This window comes from Podarcis cretensis (genome assembly GCF_951804945.1).
Source record: "Podarcis cretensis genome assembly, chromosome: 5".
Lineage (NCBI taxonomy): Eukaryota > Metazoa > Chordata > Lepidosauria > Squamata > Lacertidae > Podarcis > Podarcis cretensis.
In genome coordinates this window covers 39,216,074-39,243,700 of record NC_137174.1, presented here as the reverse complement: position 1 = coordinate 39,243,700, position 27,627 = coordinate 39,216,074, and the positions used below count along the sequence as shown (strand labels likewise).

At 38.7% G+C, this 27,627-nt stretch overlaps 1 pseudogene across 3 annotated transcripts in view; it reads right to left on the bottom strand.

Moving 5' to 3' along the window:
* LOC307217352 (heparan sulfate glucosamine 3-O-sulfotransferase 1 pseudogene) overlaps window positions 1-27,627 on the bottom strand; it is an 81,957-nt pseudogene that overhangs the window by 10,493 nt on the left and 43,837 nt on the right. For 2 of the 3 annotated variants that reach the window (XR_013844016.1, XR_013844018.1), the window contains one exon: window positions 26,531-26,662. The product of XR_013844016.1 is annotated as a heparan sulfate glucosamine 3-O-sulfotransferase 1 pseudogene (transcript). Of the gene's footprint in view, window positions 1-15,224; window positions 15,403-26,530; window positions 26,663-27,627 lie in introns of those variants that run through there. The other variant, XR_013844019.1, reaches the window with a different exon arrangement.

Here is a 27,627-nt window from a genome sequence, read left to right as displayed (position 1 = left end):
CATCTTATGGAGCGAATGCAGGCTGTGCAGCTATCCCATAAGCCAGCACAGCAAGAGGGATCACTGCTTTCGCTGCGCAGCAATCCCTCTTGCTGTTCTGGTTTCTGGGATTCAGAATATTTTTTTTCTTGTTTTCCTCCTCCAAAAACTAGGTGCGTCTTATGGTCTGGTGCGTCTTATGGAGCGAAAAATACGGTGATTCATTTGTTTTGGCATAATTCATTTAAATATATTTGTTCTCAGCACACATGTTAATCTACGTGTTATAATCTGCTCTAAGGCAAAGACGCACTGCTGGTGAGTTTTCAGTCTGGAAACCAGAATTGTATTCTGATAAATTCACTGAACCTTGAAGCTGCAATAGCTAATAAGTGCTTACAACACTTTCTTCAAATCTTACCAAGGCCTGTTGTTGTTCAGCATCTTTATAAATGAGTTGCACAAAGAACTTGAGGGGATGCTCATCAAATTTGCAGATGACACCAAACTAGGAGGGGTAGCTAATGCTGTAGAAGACAGAATCAGGATTCAATATGACCTTAACAGATTGGAGAACTTATCTCAAACTAAGAAAATGAATTTCAGTAGGGACAAATGTCAGGTTCTGAACTGAGGCAGGAAGAACCAGTTCCACAAATATAAGGTGGAGGATACCTGGCTTACTAATAGTACATGTGAAAAGGATCTAGGTGTCTTAGAAGACCACAAGCTTAACATGAGTCACCAGTGTGATGCAGCAGCAAAAAAAGCTAATGCTATTCTGGCGGCATTGACAAAAGTATTGTGTCATGATCAAGGCAAGTCATAGTGCCACTCTATTCTGCCTTGGTCAGATCACACCTGGAGTACTGTGTCCACTTCTGGGTGCCACAGTCTAAGAAGGATATTGACAACCTGGAACATGAGCAGAGGAGGGCAACCAAGATGATCAAGGGTCTGCTAACCCAACCTTATGAGGAACTGCTGAGGTAGTTGGGTATGTTTAGCCTGCAAAAGAGGCTAAACTGAGAGGAAATATGCTAGCCATCTTCAGACATCTAAAGGGCTGTGACATGGAAGATGGAGCAAGCTTGCTTTTTCCTGCTCTGGAGGGTATGACTCGAACCAATGGCTTCAAGTTACAAGAAGGGAAATTCTGACAAAACATCAAGATGAATTTCCTGACAGTTCAGCAGTGGAACAGACTTCCTTGGGAGTTTGTGGACTCTTCTTCATTGGAGGTTTTTAAGCAGAGGTTGGATGGCCATCTGTCATGGATGCTTTAGTTGAGATTTCTGTTTTACTCGGGGTTGGGCTAGGTGACCCTCGGAGTCCCTTCCAACACTACAATTCTGTGATTCTATGATCAGAACTACAAACATGCTATGGGAGTCCCTTTGGCTTCCTCAATAACGTATTTGAAGGGCCTGCCTCCCAAAGGTAATTCAAATGGTGTACCTGTATCACATCATGTGATTGATTATTTGGGGTGGGGCTTACACGCGATCCCCAAATATTTTATTCAAGTTGGCATCCCTGACTGAATATATGGCAAGTTGATACTTTACAGGCTTTTCAGACGGCACCGAAAACTCCCAACTGGCCTTCCAAGCATGTTTATTAGGTGGGAGATGGTCAGGTTGAATTGTGTTCTTTCTGGCTATGTTAATGCATTTTTAAGTAGAGCAATGCCACATTATCATTTTAAAATTGTTTTTTTTTTTCTTCTGTCCCCCCCCCCCCAATTTTGTAACCCACTTTGGATAAATTCCTGCTCAGAAAAGAGGTATAATGATAACAATAATAATTATATGATAATAATAAGGCGTGTTTGCGTACATACATATCTGCTGCTCAAAGAAAAAAGTTCAGATACCGCATGTGCATGGCTCTTTGGAACATTGCTAAGGTCTCTTAATGTACATTTCAATTCCTTATTTTATTTTTCTTTTAAAGGCTTTCCCCTTTTATTTAGACATTTGCCAGAGAGCATTACAGATACAATAAAGGATAGTGAAGTGGTAAACTCAAGCACCCAAAGTCTGCAGTGAAGCTACATGGTTGGTACTTGTGTTAATGAGGCATCATTTCCATTAAAAGCTCAAGAGTCAGGAACCTTGAGGAATAAAGGGAAGGGAAAAAAGCCAACAACTTGGTGGCTAAAGATATGAGTTGCAAAGCAATTGCAATTGGCTCCAGGCTTCCTTCTTACCAGGTACACAGACTAGAATAGATTAAAAAGTAATGCTATGGAAGGCATAAACTATAAGTACATTAAATGGTTAGCAGGTGATGTTTTTAGATAGGCATTTTAGAAAGATTTATTTTTCCCAAGGCTAGAATTATTCCCCCCTCCCTATTCCTGATAACTTTAGGTGTAAAATTCCCTGATGAAAAAGTATAGCTTTGAGGAAATTATCTTCATTTTCTCTGCCACCTTGTCACAAAATAAATGCATGTATACACCCACAGAGTTGTGTATCAAATTCAAAAGACCAAGTGTGATGGTTGTACATCAATCATTCTTTCAATATTGATTTGTGGTTTCCAAGCAATCAACAAAGAACAAATGATAATTGAAGCCATTTGAAAGGGAACTTTCCCCTGTACAGGTCACATTCTAGAAAAGCTAAATTGGTTTAATGAGATTCAGTCCTCTAAACGACGCCAGTTTCAAAACATGTCGTATATTATTGCAATAAAGGCTATATACAGCAGCTGTAAATTATACAGATCTACAACAGGTTCTGTAACTGAAGGGATTTGGGGAAAGATAAAAAGACACACTATTTCCCCCCCTTTTTCAACTTAAAAAAAAATTATTTAAGATAAAGTAGGAGTCTTTAAAACCCTACTGTACTTCAAGGGAAGAAAGACCAGCAAGATTTGCATGGCTTTTCCTACACGGCCTGACCCAGATCTTCATACTATGTTGGCCCAACCAATTGGAATGTGAGTGTTGGGAGTTGTCCTGGCTCACCCAGTAACTAATGGGCTTTTCTAGCAAAAGGAAGGTATAGCCAGGAAACCTGCTGCCAGGAGACTCAGGTGCTCTGCTGCTAATTCTCACATTCTGCTAATGCAGTTTCCCATATTTAAGCAGGCTGAAGCTGTCTTTCCTGCAATAAAAGTGCTGGGTTCTTTAAGGGTTTCACAGACTGGGCCGTTAGACAATTCAACAGATTCTTGAAAGGGTGGTCCTCAAGTCCTCAGAAATAAAAAAAACCTTCAACTCTGGCAGATACTGCTGAGCATTCTGCACTTAAAAGATAGAAATCCTGTCATCTGTGAAATGATTATGAATCATTTTCCATTAGCAAAGGGAGCGGGGAAATGTCAAGAGAGAGAAAAAAAGCCAAAGAGCCAATAATTTAACAAGTACTTAAATCCATGTTGATGCCATCTATTCTTGGGTCTTTTTGGCCAAGCACATTGCATATTTTCAGTACTGAATGCAAGAAATGAACAGATGGTTAAATAGATAAAATAATAAAACATCTAGCTAATATCGCTATATTAATACATTCGGCTTTTTCTCACAGTAAGGGCTAGCACCTTAGCACATCAAGCAAACGTGGAACAGCTCATTTCAGGCATATGAAAAAAGAAGAAAACTGTGTTGCTCCGTAAGGAAAAACAACAACTTCCAAATCTGCAGTTGGGCAATACCTTTATCAGGAGAAGTATGTGGCAAGCTTTCAAGTTCTTCAATTCAGGTTGCAGATCCCAGAGGGGGTGCCATTTTTCTGCCTCCTGGGTGACATCTATGGTGTAATTAACTGTGACCTCCAAATCACAGGTGTATATGTGATGGGAAAGTTATTTCAACTATTACCTAACACTAGCACAGCGCACAATTCCCACTGTATAAGTAGAGTACCAATATAAGGTAGAGAAATCACATGTATTCCTGCCTAATTTGGAATGGTGAGGATAGTACACTGCACAGATTCATTTTTGCCTGACCCTCCCGCAATTCTTTATTAATGTTTTCCTATCACATTTACAAAGGAATCAAATATATTGCCTGCACTATGGCTTACATTTGTTTGCAGACAGTCCAGTTCTGCCAAGATGAGCTGTGGCTTGCATACTTCCTTTAGATAAGGCTCTCCTCCTCAAAATGAAATTTTATTTGACTGGCCTTAGTGCTCTGGTACTTTCCATCTCAACATGTTTCCTAAGTTTGAGATTTCTTTGAGCATAAAAGGTTGGACTAGCATAATACTCTTGTCTTGACCCATCTTTAGTACAAGGCAATTGATGGATGCCTCACTTCTTTCTCTAATCAGATCCATGGACTATTGGCAAACCTTTACATTTGTGCTCCATGGAATTGCTGTAGAATAACATTTGGCTCCTAAACTAGACTTGATGCCTCCACAGAGGCTTTTCTGATTGGATTTTTCTCTGAACAGAGCTCTTGCCTATCAGTCAACTGTCAGCTTTAACTGACTAAGATTAAGTAGTTGCTGATATGTACCACAGAGAGTGCAAGGAAATAGACAAGAGAATACACAGGACTTTATTTCAGAAGTCTGAAATCAATATTTCTAAAACTGTGTTGCATCCCTGAAATCTTTTGACTGCATGAAACAAGAAGGGTTAATGAAAGTACTGAGCAAAAAACAAAAAAAATCACACACCAAACACCTCAGGATCTTAGTGCTAAAGTGCATAATGAATCTTAAATATAATTAGGCTTTTTGGTGGTTGTTGTTTTTTTAAAAGGAAAAGTCTATATTCCAATCACAGTATAAGAACATATTTATGCCAAGTGTCTGATGTACTGAAAATAAAAAAGTATCACATTGAATAAACAGTTTTCAGTATATCTTTAATAGTAATTTTAGAAAACTCTAGGTCTTTTTAGCTTGAAGGCTGGCAGGCACGTCCAATATGGAAGTATTTGCATTGAGCATAATTAGCCCTCAAATCAACAGTTGCCAGGGGGGAGCACCAACATCAGGATTCAGTTCAGATACCAATATTGCACTTTGGGAAGCAGCTCGTATCATCCTGAGGTGCTTCATAGTCTTCCTGGTTTGACTCAGGGTCCGGATCCCACTCTGCCTCAGGAAGAACCAACTTTTACCATCTCTATTGTTGAAGCCTCTTTTGCAGGATAGGAAAACTACTGAGAAATTTCAACACACCACTTGCGCTAACCGCAAGTTTGATTCATGTGCTGTAGTTGTACAGTCTTGGGTTCCTGTTTATGTACTTCCTCTCAACTGTCTTCCTTTGTTCTTTCACAAGCCTCTGCTATGCCTGCACCAGCTGAAACCTTTACTGCACCGAGATCATTATGTGATTTATTCTATGCCAAACTTTTTCAATTCAACAGTCCCTTTTACCTGGGGCCTTTGTCCTATGGCTACTATCTATAGTATATTTGTGACATATTAAACCATTAGTTTCCTGCAAGCTGTTTCCTGTAACGCAAGCAGACGGCATGCCTTCAGATCCACTGCCAATTCAAAGCAATGCTAGAATATACTCTGCCTCTTGCTCCCACTACTGTTCATGCCAGCTTCAGAAAGAAGCTGAGTATTGCTCCTCTTGCCTACATCAGTGTTTGAGTTTGAGAGAATTCAGAACACACAGTGCTGCTGATGCTAATACTTCTGCTACTGCCATTACCAGACCCACCAGTCATTTGTCTAAACCTATCAGTAGGGTTGGGGGCTAGGGCACCCCATGGGTTGCCAGGTGCATGTGCCTCTCATGAATAAGAGGGTGTGTGTGTGTGTGGTGCTTAAAAGGGGCTTAAATTAACAATTTCATTCTGGCAGAGTCAGAGAAAGGCACGCACACAACTGGGGGCTGGGCCTGAGTGCATGAGAGAAACAAGCAGAGTGAAAAATAAGATAAAATAGCTCAGTTTAATTGAAAAAGATTCACATGCGAAGTCCCAGATCTAGAGTGGGGCAAGGATAAAAACTCTACTAAAAAGGAAAATACAGGAAGAACAAACTGAACATCACACATGAATACCAGCCCTAAAACTGAAAGTGGGAGAAAAGAGGGATAAGACTGCACAATAATAAAAAAATTGTGCAGAAGTACTGGAACAGAAAAAACCAGAATGAAAATAAAGGTGGTAGATGTAATGCGTTATTTCTGGTAGACTGAAAATGATTCAGAAGTATAGTCAGTAGGAAGAGGGATACCACCTAATTCAGCAGAACTCTTCTATGTCTGCTCAGGAGAGAAAACTTGCTAAAGAACAATGAGCATTTGAGACAAATACACATATGTTTCTCTCAACTTCTCTCTCATGAAGATTGGACAGCCCTGTTAAATTCTAAACCTCTCAGTCAAAATGGCCTATCCCTTCTTCCCTCTCTGCCCACACTTTCCCACTCAATGAAGGGCATTTCTTGTAAACTTGGTTTCCTTTGTCACACAAAAAATGATAGCAATGGGTAGGTGGGTGGGTTGCAACCAAGTCATCAGAATAGAACCAAGCTTTTGGGATTCCCCACTTCAACTTATGGGACCTTGTAGAAACCCTGTCTCACCTAGGACAAGCCCTGAAATGCTATGGGGTACCCTGGTTCAGAAGCCACTGCTAAAAAACAAACAAAAAACAAGCACTCTAGAGCAGAGGCAGATGAACTTCAAGCTTGAGAGATCTATTTTGCTAGACCCCAAGATCCACCAGCTGGAGACAAACTAGTGGCTTAGGACAAGGGGCAGACATCCACTTAGAATTAAGGAATCTTAGCACAGGATTTTGTATAGGTACTGAGGTCACAATCCTTTCACTCAAAATGCATTCTTGATCCTGCCCCTCACCACACCCCAAAAACCCCAAGCCATGTGTTCCAGCAATTTAATTTGGAAAAAGGTTATTTACATTTTTTAAAAACTGAGAATCAGAAATCCTTGGTGCTCTTCTGCATATCATCCAAAGATCAACTACATTGGTGTTCTGCCCACTTCAGATTTAAATTGTAATTAAGGGCTTGCATATAGCAATGACACCTGTATTATTTACAGGAGTTTTCTCTCACTTTACAACACTGTCAGCTGAACTACTTTCAGTGCTGAATTTCAGTTCAATCTGAATTAATATGGTGGAATTTTAAAACTATTCAGAAATTGAGTTTATAAAATGATAAAAAGGCCTCTAGCTGCATGAAATCCATGGCGTGCAATATAATTAGAGCTTGGAAAAGTTTTAGCTGTGACAAATAATTCTGCTGACACTGATACATCTTAACATTGAGCTAGGAGAATCTGGAGTGAAATTGGGAGCTGGACAAAGCAGCAGTAATACTTTAGTAACTTTCCACACCTGTGTAGTTGTTTTTCTTGTTGCTAAAATCATATTGGTAGAAACCAACCTAAGAATCAATACACTCCAGTAACATTTTACTACAATGTTTCTGCAGATTAGCACTGGACCACATTAGGATTGTTGATGTTCAAACTCTTAGATGTTAACTAAAGTTTTGGGGAAAGGGAAGAAAAGCACTCTTGTAGACACGTTGGGTTGCAATCCCACTCTGTTACAATAATGCAAGTATATACAAATAATACAATAATGCACACTAATCTCAAGAACCAATAGGAGGAAATCCACATTCATCATATTTAAAATAGCGAACATTACTTTGAATGTGCCTAGAAACTTAATGGCATGTATCCACTTAGGGAATGCTTCTCTAAATGGATGTAGTAAATAAATAGTTACAAAAAGTATAATTTGATGTAGTTATCAGTAGAAAGGAGCAGCAGTGATAATCACATGTAAATCAAATATGTACTATCATGGAAGAAACATGTATGCGATTGTACTTAGACATTCTGTACCTGAGACAATTCCTTTCTCTCCTCTACCCATAGTGTCTCTTTGTTCCCCTATCAGTACTTTCTCCTTTTCTGTCTCCTTCCCTGCCTGCATCTGGTCCCTGAGATCCATTGCCATAATTTTTTTTGGTCTTTTTTCTTAATGCACCATTTATTTATTTTTGTTTGGAAGGAAGATGTCTTGTACCAACTCAGACAAAGGTCCATCTAGCTAACTATTGTCTACACTGTAGGACTGCCCTCCTGTGGAGAACTATTTATCTACAGTGACTTGACATGCAAAAAAGGCTCCTTTCACTCTGCGACTACAAACCAACATTTTGGGTATGTGTTTAAGGACTTCTAGGATGCAAAGGGTTTTACAATTTTTTAAATCTCAATTCATCCTCACAAATGGGCATTTAAAAGGGTACAAGTCTCCATTATAGAAGGGCCTTGGTTTTTCATTGACATTATATAAAAAGGATAGCTGAAAGTTTATCTGCCATGCCTCTCCTATGAAGCAAGGGTAAGTCATGAAAAATAGGAATTTTCTGCCCGATTGCCTAGAAAGTCTTCAATGTGACATTTCAGTTAAGGAGACAGATTAGTGCTCCTAAAAACTATGGACACAGAAATGTCACAACAGTCATTATCCATTTGTATGTAACTATTCTATTTGTATTTACACGTTTGATCTCCTTGAAGATACATGGGTCAGTGGTCTCTTTTTGGAGTTTAGACAGTTGACCTTAGTGTAGTTTGGAACAAAGGCAGGTCTGTCCTGAGAGATTTATACTTTTAAACAAAGTGTAGATTTGGTTCTGTAGAACATCTGACTAATGATTTCAAGTGTTGTGAATTTGGAATCATATATGTCATATCAATAGTCTTAAATATCCGATTGTCCATTTTAAAAAGTTACATTTTTATCACAATCATGGTTGTGGTGGCACTTTAGGGCAGAGCAGTACTTTACTTCAGCAAACACAACAACAAGAAGAACAAATGGGCTGTAATTTGAAGTTTGCTCCAATTGGCAGTGGCCCTGTGACAATTTAGCCAGTTGTAATTGGAGATGCCAGTGACCAAAACTGGGACATTTGGTATGCAGAACATGCACACTTCCACTGAGCTACAGCTCTTCCTTTTCTCCTGCATTCTTTCCTCCCCATCCATTTTACTCCCAGTTTCCCCTAGTTAGGTTCCCACAGTTGGCAATTGGTCTTGGGCAGAGGTGAAGGAAAGCCACTCCCACTTTTGTCCTTCCTTCCTGAAAATGTTCCCATGCCTTCCTGTTTTTCTAGAAACACTGCACTGGGAACCTAGTTTTCATGAGGTAACATGTCTAGCACTTGGAACTAACTTCTTTAGTCTTCGAATTCACATTTTTGCCCTGGCTATAATATGGTTAGATCATAATTTGGGGAATTAAAGACCCTTGACACCTGAGGTAAATATTTTAGGGCTCACTCAAATTCTTTCATCTGTGACATGTTCTAACTGATTTCATTTTTGTTTGGTTTTTAAATTGTTGTAACCCACCCAGGGCCCTCATATTGAGAAATGGGTAACAATATTATTAAAAAATAAATGTGAACTGCTCATTTACTACATTGAAGTATGAAACCAACAATTCATGACAATTGCCAAATCTTCAAATGGCAATTCCAGGCTAGGAACTCATTTGTAAACACTAAAAAAGAACCTGTGTACATGCATGAAAAAATGTTTAAGATTATTTCATTTCGATTAATTAGGTTGGTTACACTGAAACTTTGTCATAAAATGCCTCTGATCTCATAATTTAGGCCAGCAGACAAACAAATCATTTAGAGTCATTTAATTTCTTTTCTTGTATGCAACACATCAGGAAAAGAACAATCTTGATTGTAATCCACCTCAACTAACATGCACTCAGGGTTTTTTTTGTTTTGCTAAGGAAAGTGATACATGTGATATAAGACAATTTAATCTAGAAGCTGGAGGAAAGATGACAAGTGGAAGAAAAGCAGCCAAGTCAAACAAAAGCACATGCCATAGATGCTCTAATACAAACTGACTACTGCCTTTCTGGAGAGAAAACACAGAAGTTAATGCTGATGCTGAAAGGCAACAGGCTGAGATCAGAAATACATTTTCATTAACAAAAATTACATGGCACCAGCTCAATCAGATACACAAGGAACATAATGCAGAGCAATGGGCTTACATTCTTCATGTGAACATAGGAAACGGAAGCAATAAAGATTAATTCAGAATGTGTTACTACTTGATGTACCCCTTAACAAAGTCTTCGACAAGCCATCTGGAGGACAAAGGAGCTATTTTATCCTTGGATTATATTGACAAATTCCACCACCACACACAAATACACAACCATGTAAACCAGGAATGGAGAAAACTTTTCAGCCTGAGGGATGCATACTTTTGTGGGCAGCCTTTTAGGAGCTGTATCCCAGTGGTGGGCAGGGCCAGAGGAAAATGTGGGCAGAGCAAGGAAGGTAAATTTTACCTCCATACATCAGAATAGATTTGCACATACAATCCTTCACCCAGGCAGGCAAGAGACATATTCAGGGTCCAATACAAGGGAGGGTTCATTGAGGGTGTGGCCTGGGGATAATGGGCATGGCTGAGGAGGAGGTACAACTTTGGGAGAGTCTTGAGGATCAGACAGAGAAGGCTGATGTAAACGCTTGACATATAGGGATGCATACCGAAGGAGCTGGCATTAAATTCCATTATTGTAGCTGTACTGAAATAGCAGCTGGCATGCTTCATGCTAGCATCATTTTACAACTGTATGAACTAAAGCACGGTTTAATGATGATGAAGAGACAGAACATTTCTTTGCTTTTCAAGTTGTGTCACACAAACTGTTGCATTTTCAATGGTCTCTGTGTAGCTACCTGGTCATATGCACCAGTGCTTAAACAGGTAACAGTCTAACAGTAAAATAAACTTGGCACCCATGTACAACTGAGTAAACTAGAACAACCATACATTTATAAAAGAGAGCAAGTCAAAATGACTTAAAATCTCTACCTTGCCACAGGCAGCCCAAAAGCAAAGAACACATAAATTGTAAGTGGCTGTGTTGGTCTATTAGGAACAAAAAAAATCCAGAATATCCTCAGTAGCATGATACCTTTACTAGGACCAAGTAAAAACCACAAACTAGTGAGCTTTCAGGTTCTCCAGAACTCTTCTTCTGACATGAAGTTCAGTAAAATGATAAGGGTGGGAGAAAAGAAAAGGCTAAGCATTGGCAGTGGACACACACAAAAATGCACCTAATTTGTCTTTTATTAATTCTTAACTTAGTGTACCACCTAAAATTAGTATCCAGCTTTGCTGATGCCATATTTCTTTTTTTCTGCCTTAGCAAAGGTCATAGCTTGTGGGTTCTGCTGAGTGCTGGAGACGGATCAAAGCACTTATTAGTGTTTATATTTTCCTTCTCCCAGTATGTCTCAGTTTAGCACCTAGCAGGGTCTGATCTAATTAAGGCTGCAGTTTATGTGAACATTTGCCCGGGAGTAAGTCCCATTGAACTCAGTTAAGAACTATTTCTGAGCAGACTTGCATGGAACTGCACTGTTAAGTCTGCATAACACCTCCTGTGCTCCATTATAAGATTTAAAATAATCTGCTGACTTAGGGGCTTCAACATCATGCCTAGCTCCCCAGCCACTGTTGTTTTGCTTAACATTCCCGCTTAGCAGAAATCAATCACTTGCCTATTAGTCGGTGACATTTTAATTGGTCCTAGCTTCTGTGTTTTTTTAATAGTGTTAAGGGCACCAGTGAAGCAGTGTGCAATATGAAAGATATACCCCAGAATTTCCCAGATATACCCCAGATGACTGAGCATCCTTCCCAGGTTTCACATGACTACGCTTGCTTCAAAAGCTGCATCTCAGTATCATTCAAAACATTTCAAGGGAACCTGGGGTGTACATCTGGAATGATACATCCAAGCTGCTTGGGCCATGGCCTTGTCTTATCCCAATATAATGAGTATGGCCTCACAGTGCCACACCACACTGGTGGCTAATAAATAAGTAAAAGTAAAATTAGCCTTTCTTCCCATATAATGACAATTGCAAAAGGAAGGAAGAGGCAAGAAAAGCTAAAGGCTTCAAGGGAGTTTAAATGCAAGAGCACATCTCTGTCTGAGCTTTGTTGTTTGTAGTCAAAGGTCTTTACAATATAAACAATAAAAAACAAACAATCCAATCCAAGAGCAAGTTAAAAACATATTGATTTTTAGAACTGCAAATTATCTAAACTTTAATACTGTAATATAATTTGGATTTTTTTTTTTTAACCCACCTTGACAGTATACTGTTTTAGGTTTATAAAAGCGAATGAAATCTGGCTGTGACATCTGTCACTCCATAGATCTTTAGGGCTGATCTGCAAATGCTCGTGCTTGGCTCTCTTTGTTGATGACCACTGGCCTTTTCACTACTATATTTCATTTTATGAGATTAATGAAAAGTGTTGCAGTGAATGATAACTTAACTATTATCATGAAGTGCCCTTGTGGTCATTCAAGAAGGTAACATGCTGTCCTTCAGTTAACAGGCCATACAGACACTTCTTTTAATCCAATGACTTCAGAACTGATTTAGTGCTGATTGATTTACCATACTATTCCTTTCAACACTTATTTTCAGTATTCCTTTCTGGGCTAAAATTGCTTTTTTGTGCCTCTTTATCTGAACATAAAAATGTAGGGATTAAAGGCTTAGTGGTCAGCTAAATATATGTTCAAACACTGTAGTTTCCATAGGTTCTTCATATCTTTCTTGGATCAAAAGACCAGGGTTATAGCAATCATTAAACATTAAAAAGACAAATGTGAAAACTATTTTGGTAAAAACGTCTGTTTAGAAATTGATCATATTTGATCATATTATCTGACTACCTCTTACATTTTGTTTTTTTATTCCCTTTGTGCTTATGATCGGCAAAACTTGCTATATATTTTGTAGCCTATCTCCCTCTCCAGTAATCATTCTTTTAAAATGATGCTATGTTGATTTTTGTCATTATCAACTCTCTTTTTCAGAATTATTTATAAAATGTGAAATCTCCATGCCTCAGAAACATACATACAGGGGACAATAAATCCAAATTTGAAATTGAACTGTAAGTTATACAATAAACAGAAAGAGTTATTTTTGTTTATAACTCACTAAGAAAGCAATGAAATTGAAGAATGCAGGCTATCAGTTAATGATGGCAGCTCTTTCTGAATACAGTGTGTATATATATGGATATTTCCCAAAAATACATTTAAGAAGACAGAGCAGTTTCCTTCTCTCAAAACCTTAACTTTTGTATGTTGTGCTATTCTTTCTAATGTTGTATTATCATTGCAAGATACATTGTGGTGGTAGCATTTACATTTACTAAGTAAAACCAGTTTCATGGTTAGGTCCTGTTTGCTATTCAGAGTGTGTATGCGAAAGAGTAATTAAATTAAACAAATGCAAAACTGACTAAAGGATACATTGTCAACAATGATAATAAAAATAAAGAGGAGCTTCATAGGGGCTTGGAGTGTGCTACTGTAGCAGGTAATGTTCCGGGCATAGGAGCCAACTCCTAGAGGACAACAAAGTTCCTTCACCCCCCAAAAAAATATTTGAGGGGGCCGTCCCCCCTCATAGTTGATGGGCACTGCCATTCAAATAGTGTGTGTGTGTGTACGCGCGCGCTCCATCTTGTGATCAATAAATTATGTGGGGTGGGGCTTACCTTCCCCCACCCCAATATTTTATTAAAGTTGGCACCCCTGGTTCCAGAAGCATCCAGAGTGCTATCTGGTCTGTGGTTAATGGTTGAATTTTAGTTTCTAAGGACGGGTACTGGTGACCATTTTTGTTCTTGCACCTCATTGCTGATAAGTGGTGAGAATGGGCCTTTTTTGTAGTAGTTTCCTGTCTATAGAATGCTGTCTCCAGTGAGGCCTGCCTGGCACCAACTTTGTCATCATTTGGGCATGGGCAAAGATCCTTTCGTTTTCCCAGGCATTTGGGCAGCACCGATGATTTTTTTACTTTCATGCCTATGTATTTTTTAAAAAGTTATTACTGTATTTTATTTTATTTTGCAAATTATTCTTGTAAATTGCTTCAGGACATTTGTTGGGAGAAGCAATTTATTTACAAGTTCAATAAGCTATCTGCTGTCAAGAACTGCATCAACTGAAAATTCAGGAACCATGAACTGTTTTAAGTGTAAGTACTCCCACTTTCCTCTGGCACATGCAAATGTGTGGGAGCCATAGGGCAACAGAAATCCAGCAGATTTATCTTAACGAAGCAGCAGGAAATATTGCCTAAGATCTCTGAAGGGCCAGGAATGCTAGAGAGGAATGACAAAGGAACCACCAGAGTATCCCCCTTGCTGAGATTTAACATTTAACATGAACCTAGTATCAGGATTAGCTAATATGCAAAGCATAGTGGTTTGAAACTCAATAGTAAAGACAAACTAAAAAGGGGAACAGTTTCTTGCAGAAAAGTTCGGCCCCTGTGCACCCTCTACCCTCCCCATCTTGATAATCTGTTGAGGCCTTCAAATGGGGCAAAAATGTTTGACTCCTCTATATATCTATGTCAAGAATGGCCCCTTTTTTCCACATTGTAAAACTCAGGCAGCTGGAAGAGGATATAAAAGAAAGAGTAGATGATCATACTAGCTCCTGTGAAGACCTGCTAATCCCTGGAATCAGTATGAAGCCCACAATAATATAAAAATACAACACATAACTTACTGGGGAAGTTCAAACCTAACTTTTCTAATCCTCCATGCTTTAAGGATCAGGAATGTGCCCCAATTATCTACCTTTTTGTTTAACACTAGAATTGCAAATGAACTGATGGTTGAACCATCCTTTCCAAAAGACACTTTAAAAAGTGTCTGTCTTTAATTTCATTACCGTTTAACCTGCTTTAAAAGTTTCCAAAAATTCCTTTAGCACCCCTTTCTTTATCCCTCCTCTCAGTCCCATGCATGGTCAATAAGCAGCTGCGGATGTGTGAGAAAGCACATATTTAGCACAGAAAACACCCCAGCCTTTATGGGCTATTAGGAACTAAGACTAGGAAGAAAAACATAACCCTGAATCTAGGTAGCCAGAAATGTAAGTGCATGAATGAAAAGACCAATGCAGGTAATTAGCTGACTCATGACTCAGTCATACTCCACGGCACCTTTCCTTCAACATCCTCCCTTCACTCTTTGCAGACACACTTCTCCTATAAACATTTGATCAACAGCCAGTGTCTTCTGGTCATTGTTCCAGTAAAACCTCCATTGCATGTCCTCTTTCAAGCATCATCCCAACTGGCTACCCAGCCTGTCCTAGGAGCATAACCAACAAGGGAAACAAGAAGGGTTAGGGTAACACTGAGCTAATGAGGTCTCACCCTTGATCATGCTCCACCAGTGAATCTCTGGGCAAGACAGATTTGTACTCCTCAGTTAGTTGGGGTGTTGTCCTCCATCATAGTGGTAGTTCTGTCCTGCCTTAGTGGGTTTAAGCTGGGCAAAAGACCACACTGGAAGTTTTCTATGAAATCCCTGCAACCACGCATTTATTCTGCTGCATTGTAAAGAGAGACAAAGCACTCAAGTTTTCAGTGAACAATATTTATATCATCACAAAAGTCAAGGCAATTTTGCTTTGAGTTTCTATTAAGATGACTTAATAATAAGACTGCTTCAGGAACCATAATTATAGGACTTTCAGAGGAATAATTATTCACATTACAGTTGCATATTATATAGCTGCTTATGGGTTTCAGAGCAAGTCTCTTTATGTGACTGAGTAGGCAGCAAGATCCATAAAGACTGTACTTAATCATTAATTACAATTCTCTGAATATTAGTTATGAGAAGACTATAGAAACGTTGATGCTATATTTAGGGGCCAAAGAAAGGAAACAAAGCAGCCTTTAGGGTGTATAAATTAGATCATGAACTATATCATAAACCCAACAGTGTATCATATACGGAATGTTTATGTGTGGTAGAGCTCCCTACAGAGAAAAAGGTTGTGACCCAGAGCAGCAATTTGCATGAATGCAAGCGAACTATTTTCCAATTCATAACTTTCTTTGTACTGTTCACTACCACAGACAAAGAGGTAAGAGAAGTCAGTTCTTAAACTAATATGCCTGTTTTGGCTGGATCAAGCATGAGCTTTCCAGAATGCTCTTCTGCAGTACTTTTCTTCTTCTTCAGGGGGTATGCAAAGGTATGCAGTGCTGGTCCTTTTTTTTTTGTTGTTAAAAAGTGTGGCACTTAACTTTAACAACATCATGGTGAGTACTGGCACCTCTTTTTCTCTTCAGTTATGTGTAGCTGCTCACATGTAACATGTCTATGTTAGCCAAAATTTATCCACCAAACCTTTCACTCATCAGAATCATATTAGCAGGAGTTGTTAGGGACAATGGCTCTGTATTATTACTCCAATCTGCATATATGTACCCTAGACAGAATTCACTGTCTCTCCTCTTTGGTTCTCTAAGAGTAACTTGTTTCCTTCATCTAACAATCTAATTAAAATATGCTGTACTAGCTGCTCATCATATAATTCAAATGAACTATAGAACTTGAATAAAATGTACTGTACATTTGATGGTTATAAAGTGCCTCTTTCAAAACAGTAAACAAGTAATGGGGTAATTTGCAGGGCAGCCTTGGTCATAGGTTTGTCTTCCTTGGTATGTAATTTTTTTTCCCCATCATCAGATTATCCTACATTTTTTCTAAATGCGTCCTTGGTGGAGTTGACTATTTCAGCACTATTTTCCTAGTTTGATCCAATGACCAACAGAACAGCCAGCATTAGAAATAGAATTAGTTCTCTGAAGAGTGCATCTTGTGCCTTTTTGTCTATCAAATTATGCAGGAACAAAGCAGGCTTGACAGATAGGGGGTTTCCAATGATGTTTAACACATATGTCCTGTGTCAACGTGAATTGTACACATTTGCTTAAAAGGCTAGTTCTCAGCAAAAATCCCAGCTGAGGCTTGATCCTGTTTCAATTGTCACCAGTTTTTTTGGCAGATAAAAGCAGATGTTTAACCGCAAGTACACTAGTTACAATAGATGCAAGGAATCTGAATCTGAAGTACAAAATATCACGTGAGAAGAATGTTGAGAACCAGCATTTTCTAATGTGTAGTTCAAAGTGTTGTAAAGCTATATTTACTATTCAGGACCAGGCTTAATAATTAGATCAAACTGAATTTTAGAATATATTAAAATATAATAGTGTCAATGGGTTCACTGTAGAAGGCTCTTAATGGAAGAAATGGAACATTTATTCTGCGAGGGGCAAGAGACTTTGTGCTGGCCATGGTTTTCCCCACTTCCATTGCCCTACACTCCAGCCCCAGGAACCTTGGGGGGGGGGTATTTCCAAAGGAAGAACTGTAAGGGGTGTGAGACACTGTCTGTTCTCATGGGGTGACTGGTTTCACCTGTGCAGCCCCCACCCCCAGCCTGAGGAACCTTCAGAACAGAGTTGCTGCCCTGTGCATTATATTGAGGTTTCAACTAGTTTGACATGATGAGTGAATAGGGAGCAGAAACAGAGATGAGAAGAAGAAAGGGCTACTTAAGAGAAATGACACCTTTAACATCTACCGGTACTTCTGCCCCAGCATGCTGCCACCTTGCTCCCTCAGTAAGGAAAGGCAAAGAAGGGCAAAAGAGCCTCACCTCCTGTACCCTCAATCAAGTCTATCTGAGCAATAGCCTCTCCCAAGTCATTGCTTTAAGAACAACAGAAGCTGGGAAGGGAGAAGAGTTTAGGATACATTTTTTTAAAAAATAGTTGTGTATAGTTTCTCAATTTAATTCTTCTACATGGTTTTGTATGTATTGTGGTATTTCATGCATTGCGACTTGCTGTTTTTTATTGATTATAGTTTAGTAATTATTTATTGTAATTGTTAAGACTGAATTTCTGTATAGCTATTTGCTAATATTTTTATATTTACTTTTACTGTGTACTATTGTATTATAGAATAATAGAATTGCAGAGTTGGAAGGGACCCAACTAAAACATCAGTGACAGAAAACCATGAAACCTCTAATGCTGCCATCTGTAGGGTGGCCATATGTCCTCTTTTTCTAGGACACGTCCTCTTTTTTCATGGGTAGAGTTGTCATAATGATCCATAGTTTAAGGTAGAAGTTGGCACATGTGTCCTCTTTTTTGCTCTTCAGAATATGGCAACCCTATCCAAGAGAGTCTGTTCCACTATTCAACAGCTCTTACTGTCACTTCCTCCCAAGTTTCCCAATTCTTCAACTTCATTAATGAGTTCCTGATCAGTTAGTGAGGACCAGGTCCAAGACCCTTGTTGATGAACCCCTTGTTGCTTCTTCCACCTTCTGGGAAATGGAATTGTCAGCGAGGCAATGGAGGAAATGGATTACTGAACATTACTTTATTTCATATGAGTTTTTTATTTTAAAGTTATGTTTTTATTATATTACAACTTTTTTGTATTGGATCAGATTATTATAAGGTGTGTGATTCTTATATTCTGTGGTTACAAACCACCTAGGTGGTATACAAATTAAAAGTGAAATGAAATGAAAAATTATCAAGCATATTAACTAGATAGTTCCATCATTTCCAGAGGTGTTCCATCATCATCATCACCACCCCGCCCTTCCCTGGCATAAATTGTTTTGATATTCTTTTTTTAAACTTAACTTGCAGTTAACAGAATGATCTGTTTCCCCACTGTGTTTACCCTTTGGGGGGGAAATGAATGGTGCTTTATCTCCAATAGCATTTTAATTATGTATTGATAATCTACAAGATAATAGTTAAATGTTCATAATCCATGCGGGAGACAACAGACCACTTCAGGGATTGAAGGAAGAAAATACTTCTGTAATTATAAATGTTTAAAGAACAAGGGCCAATTAGTTGATGATTACTGAAATTACGTTGTCTGTTCTTCAGACCTAGCCAGGAACCAGCCACTGTGATAAACTAGTGTTTTGTTTTTTTGCTTTACAAAGGAACATGACAGGGGAGAATGCACTCAACAAAACAACTTCAATCTTGGGCAGCATCTTTTCAAAATGACACAACTTACACACCACCACAATTTAATTTCCTTTTTTTCCTGAGCACACTTTTAAATATCTGTATGTTTTAAGTGGTTAACAATTAAAAAGACCCTCCCCCAGGCAAAAACAGGCTGATGTTCAAAACTATGATGCCAAGCATGACAGAAGATTCAAGTGAAATGAACAGCCTAAATGAAATTACTGGCTCAATATTTTATCTTGAAATTATGAAGAATACTGCATTATTTTATCTAGGCATCTTCATTAGTATACAGTACACTGTCCTTTAAATCTATTTCCTAAGGCCACCTCGTATTTTAACCTTACAACTCCGTATAATAATTCAAGATAATATACAAATATGGGGTACAATTCAACCCTTTCCAAATACCAAGTATACCAAGCCTTTTATAGATGTATCCAGAGGTCCCAGTCATCTTCAAGCATTGGCTTGCAGGCTACCATCATAAAAAGCATGCACTTCTCACAGCTAAGCAGGTGAGCTGCAATGAACCTAACCCAGTAGCAGCACGTTCAGATGTTATGGGGATCCCCTCTCGTACACAAAGAAGGGATGGATGGTGCTTTATTTTTCCATCAGCTTCTATAGTTTTTAAATACCCCCAACAGTTCTTATTACATCTTACAATATTATTTATTACAATGATAAGTATGCTTATCATATGTAGCTCAATTGTTCCTGTGCATTTTTGAGTACAATACTAAATTTAAACTCCAGACTTTTAAAAAAACAAAACAAAAACAAAACACAGGCAATTGTACAAAGACCTAAAGATATAAATTGCACCATGTGCCGTTAGGTTTCTTCAAATTCACAGTACTACTGTACCAAATGGACAGATCTTTCTTATTTCAGTAAGTGGTTTCTGTTCCTCGAAGGGAAAAAAAGGCATATATATTAATTATTTCAACATATTCTTGTCAGTTGTACAACAAAATCACCGAGAGGCTGTTTTAATTCTATGTTCCAAATGTGATACTTCACCACTGCTGAACTTGTCAGACCTTGATTAATATTCCTTACAATATACATGACATGTTTGCAATTTTCAGCATTTGGTCACTTTTTAATTAATATTGCGAATTGTTTCATCATTTATCTATCACACAGAATTGTCACCTACGAAAGGCTAGCACTGAAAGAGAAGTTAATTAACTCAATTTTAGTAGTTTCTTAAAATAAGCTACTGTGTTATAAATACATGACATAATTCAAAGTTAAGAATAAATGAGAAAATGTGGGCCATTACATTTGCAGGTATCCATTCTAAGAAAAGCACTACAAATGCTTGAAAATGAAGAACCCGGTATGTTTTTTTGATCTGGGGTGGGGTGGGGTTTGGCCGCTTTTACATACTTGGTCTTCGTAATGCAGAGCTACTTTATAAATTATATTTTGTAAAGATCACCCAGTCCACCACGGACATATTATTTGCTAGCCTACTGTGGGATTCCCATGGGGCATGACAGAAAGAATTTCCCTGTTTTGCCACTTCTGCATGGAGCTCAGGCTATAATGGGCAACTGAATGCCTGGTTATGCTTCTCGTGGCACTCCAGTTGTTCCCAGGTTTCATCAGCCCAGTTGGCACAGCCAATGACTGGGGATGCTTGCTTGTCCCTAGTGTGTAAGCTAAGAATCACTCTGTTGGATCTGACCAAAATGCCTATTTAGTCCAGCTTCCTGTTCTCAAGAGTGGCCAACCACACACAAGCAGAAGGTAAGGACAGCAGCACTTCCCACACATACTCCCCAGAACTGACATTCAGAGACGTACTGCCTCTAATACTGGAAGTAGTACACAGCCATTGCAACTAGTAGTCATTGATAGTGTTATCCTCCATGAATTTGTCTGGTCCTCTTTTAAATTCATCCAAGTTGGTGGCCATCACTAGGCCATGTAGTATTTAATTCCATAGTTTAGCTAGGTATGTGCTATGTGAAGGAATATTTCCTTTTGTCTGTACTTAATCTCCCAATGTTCATCTTCAATGGATGGGCCTGGGACAAAAGCTTCTTTCTATCTACTTTCATTATATTCCAAATACTTGAGAAGTGTCCTCCAGTTTGCCCTCTTACATTCCTATTGCTAAGAGTCCAGAAATATGCCAATTTCTGTAGTTCTGACTGCAGAATTCCTTTTTATATATTGCAGATTTCTTGAAGCCTGTCTCCAAACCTGCTTTTACAGAGGGAACCAGCATCTGTAAAGTAAGGGGATTAGTCTAAACACCTAGGTTCTTAAATTAGGGCTTAGAGTGGTATCTCAGTTTTGATTGTTATTCTGAACACTAAAGAAATATGTCCTGGATCTATTCTGTGCCACAACTGTGACAATCTGATTGCACAATATTAAAATAATCTATTGGCAAACTATGCTGAGATAGAGTTGTTACAATTACATTTTTTTTTCCTTTTTACAAACTAGTAAATTCTCAAACTAGTAAATTTCAGTTTTAATGAGTATACTCAGTTTTAATGAGTATAATGAGTCGAGCACCTTTATTTACACTGAAATTTGCAATAAATGGAAAAGGATTTTTTTTAAAAAAGAAAGGTAAGCAGATACTTGAATACATTCAGTTAATTATAATAGTAAAGCATAAACACAGAGTCAACTGTAGTCAGTGTATCAACTCTGTGTTTTAACACACATGTTAATAACATATGGTAGGTAGAGAAAAGGAAATGTATTGATAAATTTATTTATTTATTTATTTAGGCCCCCTAACTTGAAGTAATGCCAGACAAATCTCTCTTTTTTTAATATACAAGCTTGGTGGATCAGGGAAATACCGTGGACATAATGTATCCTGATTTCAGCAAGGCTTTTGACAAAGCCCCCCCATGGCAGTCTTGTGAAGATACTGGTAAAATGTGGACTGGGTGAGGTATCCGTTTGATGGATTTGTAACTGGTTGACTGACCAAACCTAAAGAGTGCTCACTAACTGATCCTTGACATCCTGGGGAAAAAATGACAAGCAGGGTCCTGCAGGGTTCTGTCCTGGGCCCGTTGTTGTTCAACATCTTTATAAATGACTTGGCTGAAGGAATTGATGGGATTCTCATCAAATTTGCAGATGACACCAAACTAGGAAGGATAGCTAATGCCACAAAAGACAGATTCAGGATTCAAAATAACAGTAACATATTGGAGAACTCATTTCAAACTAAGAAAATGAATTTCAATAGGGACAAATGTAAGCTTCAACACCTAGGCAGGAAGAACCAGCTGCCCAAATATAAATTTGGGGATACCTGGATTGTCAGTATTATGTGTGAAAAGGATCTAAGAGTCTTAGCAGACCACGAACTTAACAGGAGTCAACAGTGCGATGCAGCAGCAAAAACGGCTAAAGCTATTCTAAGGTGGCATCAACGGAAGTATAGTGTATAGATCAAAGGAAGTCATAGTAGTGCTTTATTCTGCCTTGGTCTGACCACACCTGGAGTACTGTGTCCAGTTCCGCAAATCACAATTTAAGAGGATATTGACAAGCAGAAACGTGTGCAGAGGAGGGCGGTCAAGATGATAAAGTGTTTGGAAACCAAACCTTTTGAGGGAATTGGATATATGTAGCCTGGTAAAGAGGGACGCGGGTGGCGTTGTGGGTTAAACCACAGAGCCTAGGACTTGCTGATCAGAAGGTCAGCGGTTCGAATCCCCGCGACGGGGTGAGCTCCCGTTGCTCGGTCCCTGCTCCTGCCAACCTAGCAGTTCGAAAACACATCAAAGTGCAAGTAGATAAAGAGGTACCGCTCCGGCAGGAAGGTAAATGGTGTTTCCGTGCGCTGCTCTGGTTCACCAGAAGTGGCTTAGTCATGCTGGCCACATGACCCGGAAGCTGTACGCCGCCTACCTCGGCCAATAAAGCAAGATGAGCACCGCAACCCCAGAGTCGGCCACGACTGGACCTAATGGTCAGGGGTCCCTTTACCTTTACCTAGCCTGGTAAAGAGGAGATTGAGTGGTGCAATGGTGCTCTAGAATTCACTTAGAAGTTGAGCCATCACAGTTTGGGTCAGCTCCTGTTTCAGAGAAGCCTTATGTACAGCACATTACAAATGGGAAGTTATCTGAGTGTGCCTTATTGTGGCCAGGCTATCCATGCCTGGAATTAGAAATAGCTGGGAAACAGTACTCTGAACCATTGCAGGTACCTCGGCCTTCAGTAAATGAGCAATCCCAGACTACACAGCAGCTCCTACAAGTATAGTGCAACCCTATAAAGACCAGGCTGTTTCCTAATTTCCAAACCCAGAAATTGTCCAGCCACAGCATCTCTTTATCAAGGTTTAGCTTCAATTTATTATCCTTCAGATAGCCCACTATAGCAAATAGAAACTAAAATAGTATTTTCTACAAATAACATCTTTAATGCTATCTCCCAATTGTAAACACCGCAATACTACCAAATGTGGAAGAAAGTACTGTTAAATCATTTACATCTTAAATATAGAACTTAATTTTTAAGGAATATGATGATAATGTTTTATTTAAAAATTCCCTAGAATTGGTATTAAGGCCATATTTAGTTATTAAACAACCATTCCATAATAAACAAACAAAAATAATATAGAATAAGTATATGTACAAAGGAAAACATGCAGCATACAATAATTAAAATGCTAAGTATCCTTAACTTGAGTGTAACATAAACAGCAGCTGATGAGATTACTCCAAATAAAAAATATGCTTGCACTACACCATGTACCATATCAAGATTTTCTTAGCTGAGTTATATCATATCACCACTTCAAAAATTGTGCAAACTTAAGAACCATACTTATTTATGTCTGATTTGTAAATACTGAAATAAAGGAATATGTTATTTATCTGTTTCTTCCACAATGTCTGCATAACTCTTCATCAACCCTTTTTGAAAAATAATTTCTTGATTTCAATTAGCCTATACTCCAAAGCATTTAAACTGCCAGAATTTAGACCACTGTTAAAATTATAAAATTTATGGGCATATTTATGAATATCTTTTCATAATTTATGCTTCAATAAATATGAAATGTGTATCCATGTTCCCTTTTGTTTCAATGCTTCTATAGCGTTAGCAACCATTAATTATTTATATGTTTTAGATACCACTAATTATTCAATTGTTATTTATAAGGCCTTCAAAGGGTGTCCTGTTTAAATTAAAAACCAGTATCTTCTTTGCATATAACATCTTACTTGTAAGGATTGAAGGAATGAGAATTTTCTGAATAAAAATACTTTATGAGGCAATGATTGCATATTCTATAAATCAGTAAGCATCAATAGATCATTTTTCAACAAACCATCAAATGACACCTCAGATACTGTTTAAACCAGATTATTAAAGTATTTATTTATTTACGATTCTTCTGATACGAAAATATATGATAGCAACCCGGTTTAGTTAACCAAATTCTGTGTTACTACAATTAATTCCATGATTGCTGTGCACCTTATATGATCTCTGGTGTCCTAGGTATCAATTTATAAAAGCTGCTTGTGCAGCTTATAGCAGGGTTCCCAAACTGTGGCCCACAGACTACCAGTGATCTGTGAGCTTCATTCAGGTGGTCTACAGTATGTCTGTCTGCGAAGAACAGTGTAAAGCTCTATGGAATTCATATTGTATGATTTTTTTATATATTGCATTTTATTGTACAGTGGCACCTCTGGATATGCACACCTCTGGTTGCGTATCCTTCAGGATGCAAACCCGGCAAACCCGGAAGTATTTTTCTGGGTTTCGCCGCGCATGCATGTGCAGAAGCGCTTTATCATGCCATGTGCATGCGCAGAAGCAGCACCTCTGGTTGCAAATTCCTCAGGATCCAACTGGAGCTCCGGAACGGACCCCATGCTCAACTGGAGGTACCACTGTATTACATCACTTAGCACAGAACATTACAATTACTACAACAGGCAAAAAACATAATTTAGTGGTCTTCCCAGACCTTCAGCAATTTTCAAGTGGTGGTGGGGGGGAGTTGGGGAGCGACTGGCATAAAGAATGAGACCTTAACAGAGCCTTGAAAAGCGATTGGTCTTATCTTCTCCATGCTGCTAATTCACTTCCATCTCAGTGTCACCCTCTGATCATATAATTAAGTCAGAGATTGAATGAGCTAAGATTCTGCAATGCTTTCAGTTTCTTAACTATTTATTGTGAAGGGCCAATTTCTATGAGAGTTTTCTCTTGGAATCCTTTGCATTCAAGTGGATTTAGAATCTGAATCCCTATTCCGCCCCCATACCATTCTTATTTAAATAAGAAAGAATATTTTTCTTAATGTATCAGTTCTAGGTTTTTTTAAAAAACCAATTATGTTTGGTTTGCATTGTGCCCACACACTAACAGCATGATAATCTAACATTTAGATGGTTGAGTAGTTTGAGGTTTTTGTTTTTTGTTTTAAAAAAGAGACATTATTCCTGAGCTGTATTTCAAATAAACATATGAATGCACAACAGGAGAAAAGCAGAGGACAAAGCATATAATTTGACGAAGGTTACTATTATTGCACAATAGGATTTTAATTAGTTAATTGCAGTGATGTAGACAAGGGCAATAGGGCACTGGACACATAGTGAAGGAAAGGAAACAGCCCGTCTTTATATGTTTGTGGAAGTGGAGATGCAGGATAGCAAATTACCGTGGCAAAAATGGCAACACAAAGCAATCAACATGCTGCTATAGTAGCTTGCTATGAAACTGCATGGATACTCTAAACTTCTGCCCTGGTTATCAATACAGGACAAAGAATGGGAACTCTTTAAGATCAACTGCCCAATACTTAATGAGCTATACATAAGTCAGGTTACAATGCCTTGGTTCCATGCTACAGTAGAGGTTAAAATATGTGGATAAGTGGAAGCTAAGACATTGATCCAATGAGTAATCTCTCCCCTGCATCTTCCTTTCAAAGTGCAGGGTGGGCACAGCTATTTGCAAGGCAAGCAGTCCAAGTCTTGCCTACCCAGAAGGGACTCTTCACTGACAGGAGGTGCCAACAGAGGCAATTCCACTGCAGGTGGTTTTAGGCTTGGCCCCTCCCCAAGATCTGAACCTCTACCTCCCAGGCCACTGGGCCTCTCTTCAGGGCCAGACAACTTCTGGGATTCCAGTCTTTCCTCCCACAACCTGCTAGGTCAGTGGTGGCCAAACTTGGCCCTCCAGCTGTTTTTGGACTACAACTCCCATCATCCCTAGCTAACAGGACCAGTGGTCAGGGATGATGGGAATTGTAGTCCCAAAACAGCTGGAGGGCCAAGTTTGGCCACCACTGTGCTAGGTCATTCCTCAGGTAATCCAGCTCAAACTGCCCCATCTTCCCCCGGTCATCTTTCACAGTTGACCACCTGCTCCAAGACGTCTCCACAGAACTCATGACACTTGCAGATGAGAACAATCTAAGTATGAACTAAGAGACCAATCCTTGATTGTGTCTGCTTTACATACGGCATTTCCCTGATATAACACAACATCCATTCAGGGGACAAAGAATATATGGAACAGTTATGTCACTGTGTGAGAGATTTTTTTAATTAACACTTTATTGATAATTATTGTGAATCTATGGGGAAAAAACTATTTGGACAGCTCAAAAGTGTGCTTACCTGGATTTATTGTGTAGCAATTGTTAGAAACTCTTGGAAATGATAGAGAATTGTTCCAGCAACTGTACTGTGACAGGAGGAAATCACATCATCAACCCATAGAGTAATGTTTCTTTCTGAATTTATTAAGACCTGTAAGGAAAATATACACATTAATGTCTTATAACACAGCAACATACCCCACAAAAACCTCACCTACTGGGCAAGGTAATCTTTAATAGAATTCTGGGTCAGAGGAAATCCTCCAGGTGATGTGCTTAGCAACAATATGTGAACATCTGATTTAGCAACTTTTGTTTTCAGTGAGCAACGCCCATTGTCTTAATGCACAGTGCATCCTGGCTGAGCAAGAATATGCTAAAATATGCCTTGGGATATTAACACACAGGCATTGAAGAAGATAAAAATGTTAAGCATTTCCTTGTGTAGGGTTTAGAAAAAAAAGTGTGTGTGTGTGTGTATGCATTCTGAAGTTTATATATGGGCCACATTATATTTTAGTGGGTGATCAAGACTAAGTAGGATTACTAGAATACAAAAAAAATATGTTTCCCTCTACCCATGAGAAAGTTTTAGTAGGCCAATTAAAATTTCAACTGAGGTAGGCAAGAAAGAATCTTGCTATTATGAGAAAACGGCGGTTTCAAGGGTACAGCCATGATGCATGAAAAATCATCTGCACAACAGTAGGATTATAAATGCACACTATTTCCTCAGAATCATTCAATGTACCAGTAAGTTTCTTTTTCGCATCTTGGAGTTTCCTAGAAATTATTCCTTTTTAAATAATAGCAATTTTGAAGTACTGACAACATGGGGTTGATAGGATACTTTTTACAATAGCAGTTAGAGCATTAGCAATAGATTTCAGCAATCTCCTAACTGCATCTTTCAGAAAAACTTGCAGTCTAATATACAAAGCCACCCCACCCTGTGGGATGCTGAAAAAGAGCATGCTTTTCTGCTCCTTTAAGGATATCAGCAGTCATCTGTAGAGTTTACATGGCTTTCTTGTCAATATCTGCTGGTAGCAGTTGGTGGAGAAGTAGATTCTGTTATGATGTGCTTGTTAATTAAGCATGACAATAGCCATTCAG